We start from the raw sequence: 10,603 nt of genomic DNA on the forward strand, positions 1-10,603 counted from the left end.
CGTGTCCCCACATTTGCTTCGCTATTATTTGCTCCATAGCACAATGGTTAATGAATTATCATGACCTCTTGTTCAAGATATTGGTGTTGAGCTTTGAGCATGTGTAAGGGCAAATTTTTTTTTCAATTCTGTCCACATCATCTGCTGTGAAATGGTGTTTTTGGAAGTTTAAGCTTAGAACATTGCTGTAATATGGCTTCAGATATATCGTGTGGCTACTTTAGGCAAACTTCCAGCTACTTTTTGTCCATGTTTTGCAGTAGGAAGCTGGCCAAGCCGTACCGTTTTCCCTCAGGCGCAAAGGCAGGTTGGCAGGAGAGAGTAGTAAGGGGCAGGAGGAATCTTCATTAACAAGTTAGCTGTACCTGGCCGGTATTGATACAAAATATTGTCTCAAGCTAATGCATGTTTTATTTATGGTGCCACCCGCGGCAGTCATTGCCTTTTTGCAAGACATGGAGGCTTACTTTATTTACTTAGTGGTGTTGATTACATAAAGTATTTTGTATTTTTAAAAATGATGAAGATATCACAGAAGAAAGGAGCTAACGCTAAGGAAAGCGGAGGGGAATTTTTTTTTATTGTGAAGTAATAATCATGGAAGTAATTGGCCAGAAAGTAGAAGAAAAAATATGTCGCCACTAGGAACCAAACCTACGACTTCTGAATTCGGTTCCCAACAACGACATGTGGTTATTTTTTATTCTACTTTCTAGCCAGTTACTTCCTCGATTATTACTTCACAATAAAAAAAAAATTCCCCTATGCTTTGCTTGGAGTCTTGGCTGTTAGCTACATTTTTCTGTATTTTATAACAAAGCCCCTCATCTTCCCTGCATTTGTTTGCTTATCAGCAGGTGCCACAGCTAATTTCTTGCACCATTTAGAATCAGCTTTAATGTTTGTGAAAACAGCTTGCAGCATACGTGTGAGCGAGGTTTTTACAAGTGTGATTCTGCACCTTCCCAGGTTGTCACCACGCGAGTATTTCACCGCTGCATTCACCACGTGAATGCAAAAAAAAGCAATGGGGACACAAATACAGTGGACAAAGAGAATTCTCTATTTTATTTTTTAAAAACTACTCTGCCCTTAACTGAACAATGTCCTCAAAATCTCTCAGTTGTGGCACTAAAATATTTAATCAGTTGTGGGCTCCTTCCTGATAGCAATTAAAGGGCTATTCAGGTTGCAAAGCACTGCACAAACAAAAACGATTTTACTAATCCTCTTCTTGGACTTGATGAGCATGGCCTGCCTAAATATTCTGAAGGTCTTTATCCTATTTATGGCACGCTCCACATGGATGCGCACGGAAGCTATCCGTCTTGTTCTGTTTAGTTCCTCTTCACTGAGTTGCGGCTTCCTTGTGAAATGACATATCCATGAGACAGTACAGATATTTATTATTATGAAATTTTTATGTAACATCCTTACCTTTTATGAAGGCAGGCACATTTAGCTTCACTCCTTGGATTATCATGCTTGTGGTCAGCGTGAGACCCCTACAGGTCATGACTTCATCTCCAGGACCGAGATAGTCCTCGAGCTTGCTGTCGTTCGTAATATGTTTGTTTGACGCACGCCCTTCATAAGCTTGCGACACAAACATTATATAGCCATTTGACGCTATGGCAATGAGAAACTTTGCAGTATTATGTGCCTTATAGCTACTGTATGTCTGAGCCCTTGAAATCAATTGTTTTGGCCGCTTTAAGTTGACCGTTGAGCAGTCCACAATGCATGTGGTCATTTCATAGCCACTGTTATTGAATGACTGCAGCATACTGTTTTTAATGGTTTACCTTGGCAGCCATACCACAACCTTTCTCATGATGCTATAGAGCACTGATAGCATGTGTTTAAATATGTTACGAACACTCCCCACAGATGTCTGAAATATTCTGGCCTAGTGCCCGTAGAGAAGGCCTAGGCGCAGTCGCATGAGGGTGAGGAGTAGCTTGTCTCCATAAGACAGCACTGTGAATGCCTTTTCAGACTCTACTTTTACTGCTGCAGTTAAGTTCTGGAAGTGAATCTTGGCTAGCCCGGTATAAAAGACACAGTCGTCTTCTAAAGTTGCTGCAAACAACTGCTGCTTAGATGACCATGTCTGAAGTCCAGGTCTGATGTAACAGTGGTCATTATACATATCCTCCCACTGAGTTGCTCTTGTTTTCATATCAGCAGGTTGCTCCTGCTTAAAAAATAAAAGCAGCGAGAGTCACTAGCACGCCAAATAAGTAACAAAACAATGTACCAATAGAGCGGCAAGAGTCTGGTGATTATCCAAACTGCACATATACATTTGCCAGGAATAATACTGAAACACTTTTGACCTCATTGTACGAACGGTAGCTCTGCACAAGTTGAAGCATAAAAGTCAATGTGCAAGAAATGTATGACTACAGAAGTTTTACTTGAATATGAAACATATTTTCTTCAAAACATCGAATTTACAACTTCTCAGTCTCCCTCCATGCACACTGCTCCTAGAGAATAAATGCCCTCAAGTTAGAAACAAATTTTTTTCCAACTCTGGGAACCTTTTTCCCACATTCCTGACTGGTGAAAAGAAAATCTATGCCCATTACAGGAATTTCTTTTCATTGCAAAAGAAAAACTGGTAATAAGTTGCCAGGTGTGGACTTTGATGTGGATGGAAGATCTATGCAGAGCTGCGTTTCCTGACTGCAGCTTGTGACCTGCCACATTTTGTTGAAGCTGTAACACACCCTTAAACTTCTGACAGGGTTTTTATGGCTGCCCTATGCAACAAACGCACTTGCGGCTGAATCGCAGAAGTAGATGGTTTATAAAATGGCTTCTGCATTTCAAGAAACTATTGCCTTGCATGTTTCAGCTACACAGCAGCTAGTGGTGGCCGCTTGGAGTTCCATTACATGAACGTTAGTTTTGTCTTGTGGTGGATGCAATCATTAGCAGCCATAAAAATCTGACAACAGAATCATTAATTTTGTCTAAGCATGCAAAAGATTCTCTTCACGAAATTGGTAAAATGTTTTCTGGTGAGCCAGAGGAGTAAACACTTGTGGAACACATTGGGGACTGACGCTTCACATCATGCGAACATGATGGAGGATATTGGATAATGTACTGACTGAAATGCCTGTGATATGATTTCGAGAATTAATTTTAGCCATGCGAGTTTCAAACATCACCGTCTCCATGTCATATCATAATTAGCATTCTAAAAGGTCATCACCATGAACGGAGGTGAATTGTACTCAAACTCGGCTCTAGCGCCTGCAGGCCGTACGCGTGTTAACAACTATTTTTTGCCACTGATACATATTTTTGATTTGATTTATAGGTATTAACGTCCCAAAGCAACTCGGGCTATGAGGGACGCCGTAGGGGATGGCTCCAGAAATTTCTTGAAATGTGACGGCCGCAGCCAGGATTTGATTCCACATTCTAGGATTCAGCAGTCGAGTGCCGTAACCAGTGAGACACCGGAGCGGGGCAATACATAATTATGTGCGTCAGAGATTGCGAATTATGAATGCAATCATTTTCCATTAGCACTAATGCTAAAATGATACCATGCATGGCACATACGCATGTTGCCACCTACCATGGCAGGCGTCACTTGATCTGGGATAACCTCATTGGCTATCTCGGTTTCTGCCTGAATAACGGAACAACAATGTGAGTCAATATAGCTAGCAGTCTGATGCTTGACCTTGAATGCATGCTTGTCATAATACATGCTCCTATCACTTTTATCTCCAAGTTACAGGCTAGTTTTACACAAGCTAAGGAATCAGTCATCGGCATTTCACAGAGATGCTTTATTCTTGTTTGTCAGATATTATATTTTGTGTCCAACCATCTATCCTAGCCATGGCTAACGTTAAAAGAATAGCACAAAGCTGGAGGCAGGTAGGCACTTACTAAGCCAGGTGTAACTTGATTGTTCATCACGTCCTCAGCCATTTCAGCAGCTGCCTGCAATATCGAAAAACATTGTGAATTAAATGTCAGCTGCAGTGTAATAAGCAATTATGGCTTCTGATACGCATGGGGACCTTGCAGCTTTTCTCCAAAGCATTGAAAGACTGGTATGCTAAGAATTTGATCTGCCCAGCATCAAATCTGAACAAAACTTCAAATCACAACCCTAGCAAGCATTGTTTGCCAGATATTATACAAAAGTCTGTGTTACGACATGGTGCTGTGACATAAACTACAGCACAACTGTCCTTAGTACAGCACAGAGCTAGCTACAAGTGCTTAACATGCCACAACACGTGCATTCTGAGAGCAGCCATCTACCTTTTAACTCCGATAACTGGCGTACGATGAAGGCTCTGTTTGAGATTTTAGGTCAAACAGGCCTAGACTCCTGCCTGTGACAGCTATGTGAGCTGTGCTGTGTATAAGTACACACTTTACAGTGTATAACACATGTGCATATGCTTTTGTGTTGAAACATGTCTGTACATTTCGAGCTTTTTCTGGTGCACTGCATGGTATGTGTGAAAAGACAGCTCTTTTTAACTGTGCCAATGTGCGGGCAATGATAAGTGGTGTGTGTGGAAGACGTGCACTGCATGGTATGTGTGCGTGTATTGGTGACGGCATGAGAGAAGACAGCTCTTTTTAGCTGTGCCAGTGTGCGGGCAATGACAAGTGGTGTGTGGAAATGTGCAGCATGTTGTGCCAGATGAGTGCTACCAAGTGTGTGTGTGCTGTCCTCAATAACCTGGGTCACAAGTAGAAACTACATGCAGTTTTGATGAAACAGTTTTCCCATCCATCACTGTACTGTGACATCATCACCCTCTATTAACACCCTCTCTCTTGCTTCCTATTCTCCCTTCCCCAGAGTGGAGTAGCAGGCCAGAATCTCTTCACCCCTGGCCGACCTCTCCACCTTTCTTTTCATTACACTACTTTCTCTACCGCTTAATTCTGATCAGCATTGAAACAAGAGACAGAATGCAGCTGATAGGAGGGCACTTGCCATAGTAGGTATTACTGCGTCTGGAATTGCCTCCTCAGGCATGTTGGATACTACCTGCATAAAGAAAAATGCATGTAAACTGTTAATCATAGAATTATGCACATTAGCTTGTCAGAATTTATGTAGCACTTAGTGGGAATACGGGCACCTGGGCTAAGGCTAGGAAGGCACTTACTGCAGCAGCTGCCATTTCGTCTGAGTTCGGCTCCTCGGCCATGTCGTCAGCAGCCTGAAAGCGAATCAGTGAACACTGTGTGGTTTAATCGAATCCGAAAAACCCTTACAAGCGTTGTTTACCAGACAATGAACTAAAGCCCTTTTTTTTCTTTTTTTGCCTCTATATCACTGAGTGCTTCTACACAAGTTGAAGCACAACTGTTCTTAGTACAGCACAGAGCTGCAATCGCCTAAAGTGTCACGGCATCAGAAGACAGTGGACTTAAACTAAGAAGGCACTTACCGCAGCAGCTGCCACGATTTCGTCTCCTCCGCCATGCCATCAGCTGTCTGCAAGTGAATCGGTGAACACTGCGTGGTTTAATTGAATCCGAAAAAAAAAAAGTTACGCCAAGACTTTTAAAAGCGCTGTTTACCAGATAATGAACTAAGGCCCTTTTTTTTACATCTATATCACTGAGTGCTTCTACACAAATGTGCTTAGTACAGTACAGGTCTACAAGTGTTTAAAATGTCATGGTGCCTACATTATCAGTGCGATAAAGAAAAATGCATATAAGTGTCGATCATAGCTATTAAGCACATTCACTTGCAGAATTTGTGCAGCACTTAGTGATAAAATGGACACTTGGGAACTCGCTGAACTGATACTAGGAAGGCACTTACTGCAGCAGCTTCCCCTTCTTCTCATTTCGGCTCCTCGGCCATGTCATCAGCTGCCTCCATGACAGCACTGACACCATCTGTAGGGATAGTTCTTACTTCATGTGCCTTAGCATGGCCACTTAAGTTCTCCTTTCTCTACAAAACTGAAAGTCTTTTGAAGAGCTTTAACTTGGTTTACTTTGAACCTAACTGATTCAATGTGTCCGACAAGGGAATGATTTGGTGATTTAGGGTTAGGTGATATAGCTCTAGGCTATCAGTGGATGCCGTGACATGCACATAAATGTTCTTCGGAATGTAAAAGTGTTGGACAATAAATGGCATGCTAGGTTTGCACTTGCCAAACAAGCGCCATGCTCATCAAGTGGTCTTTCAGTGTCCTGGTCACTGAACATGGACTGCACAGCAATAACAATTCGACCATTTAGTGCTCTCCTCATCTACAGCAAACATTTAGTCTGTGACTACATTTGCTGTATGCATTCTCAGCCATGTTGACCGTGAATGCAAAGACATCATTGAACATGCCAGTTTTACCCTAGATGTATTACTTTTTGAGAATTCAGCTGAAGACAAGAACTTTTCTGAAAGAGGCCCGTTAGGTAGGGTAACCATGCCAAAAAATACCAATACATTCGGATAGGCAAATTACGCCCCTACATGCGTATAAGACAGGAAGAGCAAATATGTTCAGAGCATTTGCTTACTGCTACGTTGTTATTTTGCTAATTAGCAAGTCAAATATAAAATAATTCCAAAACATTTCGGTTAGCGTTAAAAGTACCTTCTGTGACTTGACATTCAATTAAGTGGTCTAGGGATTGAATGCCACCTCACTTCTCTTCATTTGAAGCCGGTAATTATACGTGTAGACACCAATGAATGTCGCAAATTAGGCACAGAGCACGCCACTGCAGAGCTTCGGAAAAATATGAAGACCACTGTACGGACTGCTAAGAGGATGTCGTCTCTTGACATGCAGATTCAGTCAAGGAGGTATTCTTGACATAATTTGCGCTTGCGCTGTGTCACAAATGCTAGAAAAAAAAAAGCACGACCACCAGAAAGTGAACTACTCCCCGAAGCACATGAAAGGGGCCCACGTGACCAACTTCGTCGGCTCGCGACGTTGCTGCTCCGCGCATTCACCGAGCCGGCGGACTATGTCTCGGCATTGCACCTTAATAAAGATAAGAGAATAAACTTACCATATCTGGGTAGGCTTGCACGCCGACGTCACTTGTCTGTTCAGCATCGCTGCACAACCCAGTCTTGGAGCCAGAGTTCCGCTTTTGTAAACAAGCACGAGTTGTCACACTTTGGAAATGTACGCGAAGTGTGAAAATGTATACCTTCTTCGGTGGTGGAGTGTACGTGCGTCTTACTAAACGGCGCCGTCCAACAAGCACCTGAAAAAAGGTGGCGTTAAAACCCCGCAGCAGAAGTGTGCGTGCCCAGCTAAGTCGTGAGTGAAAGGCGACAAAAACTTATTTCCCTCTTGTAGCCCATATCCAACATGGGGACAGCGTTTTCGTGCGTCTTCTTTCCTCCGACGAAGTGTCGCGAGAATACACGGGAAGATTCTGTCCCATTAAAATCTTTCCTGCTAATGGAAGCAAGCCACTGCCGCCGTAATTCAGGTGACGCGGGGAAACGATGTAACGTAGACATATCGCATCGGCACTCATCTAGTGAAATGCTTTGCTCTGGACACACGATAACGCCTAGAATGTTGGTTTTGCACTGGTTGGTAGTGCAACCGCAGACATCGCAATTACGGCCAGATGATTTTCGATTACAGTACGACATAGACATAGTTGAAGCGCGCCGCTTCGAAAACCACAGATGTAGGCTTGTTACTGCTGCGCGAGTCGGCGATGTCACAGGCCAATGAGAGATGGCAACTGTGGTAGTACACTCTCCACGCCAGAAACGCCAGTGGAGGCGCGCTGGTTCAAGGATACGCCGTGAAAAGGTCTACAAACAGCGCATTAAGAATTCTTACCCTCAAACCTAAAACTGTCTCGCAAGAATACACATTTGACATATTCCTGATAGCCTGATAATATGGAACATAGAGGCTCGTCATCATGCATATCACTAAATAATGAAATGATGCCTGTCAGGCTTAAATTGCCTGATGGACCTGCTGAGTATGACCTAGCTCATTGAAAATAACTGAAACTTTCAGATTAGTGTTTTATACCTGCTGTATTGTATTTATTCCACTGAATTTATTGTTTACAATATTGTTTACAACACCCAATGAGGCCTTCGCCCTGGAGACAGCAGCTTCCGAAGCCAACAAATACCGCACCAAGCAAATGAAGAAGCTGGCAGAGCTGCAACACCGACCTGACAACACCCATACTGACCATTAAAACGTGGTCACGGATCTGTTTTCCAGAAATGTAACACCCACCAAGCTTCAATTCTGGCCAAGGGACACAAATTCAATATTTAGGCTCATAGGCCTCCTCTCCCGAAAATTGTATCTGCTCTTAAAGACAACCTCCAACAACTGAAAACAGGTCCTCGAGAAGTCAGGCTCAAAACAGCCGGAGTACTGAAAGCTTTGCTTTCACGCCGAAAATAAGAAAATCTACCACCGGATGAACGGTAAGCGCTCAGAGATCTCCACAGAGACACGAACATCGTAATCCTCCCGCGGACAAGGGAAACACAACTCGACTATGAGGAGAAAATTTCTTCTCGACTCAACAGTCAAGAATACAAAAATTGAAGGACCCCACAACAAGTACCCAGGCAAAGTTGAACAAAGTAATAAAAGAAGTTTTCCAAACCCTCCCAAGCCACAGAAACATCTACCTGCAGTTATCATGCACCAACGAATCGGCCCCAGCCTTCTATGGTCTGCCCAAAGCCCACAAACCTGGGAACCCTCTGCGTCCGATTTTCGACTTCCGTTTATCCCCTCTCCAGTTGTTGTCGGAATGCCTGCAGAAGGTCGTAGCACCAAACACAGAAAAAACCGCGACCTACGTTCGACACGCTGGGCATTTCATCGAACTCGTATCCCACGTGAGCCTTGAGGTGAACTCGTATCCCAGGTAACGAGTGCCTTGTTTCCTTTGACGTAGTGCCCCTTTTCACAAATTTCCACGTAAAGATTGCGTTGGCCGCCACTCGAGAAGCACTGCAACGAGAGGATACACTCTGCGCACGAGCCTCACTCAGAGTAGACGAGGTATGCCGCCTTCTAGAACTATGCTTATCCAACACATCCTTCTCTCCAGAGCCGAATTCTACAAAAAAGTTAAGGGAACACCAATGGGTGCCTCAATCTCTGTCGTTATGGCGAATCTAACTATGCAACACGTCGAAGAACGAGCTCTAAGCTCTTCCAGCCCACCGCCAAACATTTTTCTGAGATATGTCCAAACTTTCCTCTCTCATCTGAATTCCATACAACCGGAGATTCAGTTCACCCTAGAAATGGAGAAGCGAAGTGCCCTGCCCTTTTTGGACGTTCTGGTGACCCGAAAAAAAGAACAACCGTTTTCAATTCTCCATCTACCACAAACCCACCCACACAGGGCGGTATTTGCACTTCAATTCGGACAACCCAAAAAGCCATAAAACGTTAGTTGTAAAGTGCTTATTACAAAGAGGGGAAACACATTGCACCACAGAACCCGACAAAGCAGAAGAAAAACACTTCATATTCAAGGAAATAACCACGAACGGCTACCCAAACAATTTTATCGGGAAAATCATTCGCCTCCAATAACAAACGACAGGCTCCGGGAAGAAAATAACCATCAGCAAGCAACTGCATCTCAAAAGTGCGTCACTGTTCCCTATGTCCGAGGCGCCAGCGAAACCATCGGCCGTATACTAGGAAAAGAAGGAATTCGAGATGCGCACAAGCCTTCAAACACTTTGGGGAGCGCGCTATCCTTTCCCAAAGATCGACCACTAAGACAAAGAGCCCAAGGCATGGCCTACAAATTTTCTGCGCCGACTAAAAGAAAGCATTCGGCAATACAAGAATTATGTACGAAATGTTTCAGGAGAACGCAACCCCGTAGCTGAACATTCAGAAGATTCCGACCACAGAATAAATTTTGAAGAAACGTTCATCCTGGAGACCGAGACCAATTACCAGAAAAGACGCCGTCTCGAGTCATGGCATATGCAGTCGACCGCAAATAATATCAACCGCACAATAGGCAACCTTCGTGCTGTCTTCGCCCTTCCTGGCCACTTCACAGAAGAAAAGGAAAAAAACACCAGTGAGCACCCCTGCACCTGCGGCACCGTGACTCGTCTTAATCCCCCCCGCTCTCCTTCCTCCTCATTTCTTTCTTACCCATCTCCACCTCCTCCTCCGCTTCTTCTTCCCCTCGACCATTCCGTTACTTATAGCTGCACGAAGCCCAGCGTCATGCACCTTGAAGAACGAGCCGAGCGAGCTCCGAAACGTCAGGTTTTGTAAAATAAAAAAGTGATGGTTGGAAAAATTTCAACTTTCACTTAGATATCAACCCAACCAGACAGGCAAATCTATCGAAATGTTGAGCTTCATTCATTAGGAAAAACCTATTTAATACGCCTGTGCTACGCCTGTGGAGTCGCCAGCCATGTGGCTCGTTTGTGCCGCAATCGTGGCCCTCGTCCCTACGACTATACACGTGAGCCAATGTACAATCTTCCTCTGTCCCCCTCGCCTGTGTTCCCTGAGCCTCCTCCGCAGTCCTCTTCAAGTTACGATCACCGCTCCCACCACTCGCCTTCTCCTGGCCGTCG

At 44.0% G+C, this 10,603-nt stretch overlaps 1 pseudogene; it reads right to left on the reverse strand.

Moving 5' to 3' along the window:
* Positions 1-1,331: 1,331 nt before the first annotated feature.
* Positions 1,332-10,208, reverse strand: LOC146187953 (uncharacterized; annotated as a pseudogene).
* Between the last annotated feature and the right edge of the window lie 395 nt (positions 10,209-10,603).

This window comes from Amblyomma maculatum, chromosome 5 (genome assembly GCF_055883805.1).
Source record: "Amblyomma maculatum isolate TAMU_Amacu chromosome 5, ASM5588380v1, whole genome shotgun sequence".
NCBI lineage: Eukaryota > Metazoa > Arthropoda > Arachnida > Ixodida > Ixodidae > Amblyomma > Amblyomma maculatum.